Below are 1,120 nucleotides of genomic sequence, written 5' to 3'. Positions count from 1 at the left end.
AGTTTTGAGCTTTTTCAGCCACTAGGCTGGCCGGTCGGCCATGGGGAGGTGGCTAGGTGCTCAGGGCATCCAGAGGAATCCATCACAACAATTTAATGCAAATGTGTTTTGATTTGGCAAAGATATCTTAAGCATGTGTATTTTTGGAAATGAGATCCCTTAATTTGGGGGACCTTTGGCCCTTGGCTTGATGTAGGTGATTTCATGGTGTTTGGACTGGTCATTAAGTCCAACTAATGGCTGTAGTGGAGTTAATTTGGTGACTTTAGGGTAGTTAGGTCACATTTAGTGCATGGGTCCAAGTGGGTGCAAATTACCAAATCTTGCGTTTGGTCTAGGCTAGCCATGTCAATTGGCCCAAATAAATGTTGCATTTGGTGTAGATGATCATAAGGAATAACTTTGGTGAAGGATGGAAGTGGTTTTGAGCTCAATTGAAGGGCTAATTTGAGGGAATTTTGAATTTTAGTCAATTTGGTCATGTTGGGCTAGGCTTGGGTTTAGCTTGGGTTAGCTTTGGGCTAAGTCAAAATTGATTATTCTAAATGTTCAATAGGGACCCTATGAAGAGTTTTCAACATGAATTGGGCGCCAATTTGGGGGCTAACGCAATCAATTTGGTGAAATTTGGGGACTTAGCCAATTTGGGGCTAAATTTGGGAATTTTGGATTTAGGCTAAAATCAAATGGATTTGAGGCTTCATGAAGGCCAATTGATGGTTGATTTTGATGTATAGGAATGTTATTAAGATTTTGCAACATTAATTGGGGCTAATTGACTAGGCCATGAGCTCAATTTGGTGAGAACAGGTCATGTGGCCAAAATTGGGTCATGTAGTAGTTAAGAAAAATGAAATTGGGAATATTTGGGATTTATTGAGATTTGTTGGGAATTTTTGGAATTTTTGGAATTTTGGGCTATGGAGGGGTATTTTAGTAATTTGGGGGTTTTCAAAAGGTTTGAAATGAATTTTGATCAAATTTGGGCATCTTGGGTAAACTTGAGAGTTTTGGCAAAGTTTTAGGTTTCCAAGGGTGTCTAGGTAATTTGGGGTTGTTTAGGGACAAAAGGCCAAGATGTGTATTTTTGGGAGGATAGGGTAGCTAATCACCCTAAATG

This window comes from Phalaenopsis equestris, unplaced genomic scaffold (assembly GCF_001263595.1).
Source record: "Phalaenopsis equestris unplaced genomic scaffold, ASM126359v1 Scaffold233650, whole genome shotgun sequence".
NCBI classification, from domain to species: domain Eukaryota; kingdom Viridiplantae; phylum Streptophyta; class Magnoliopsida; order Asparagales; family Orchidaceae; genus Phalaenopsis; species Phalaenopsis equestris.
Note: the sequence above shows the minus strand (reverse complement) of the source record.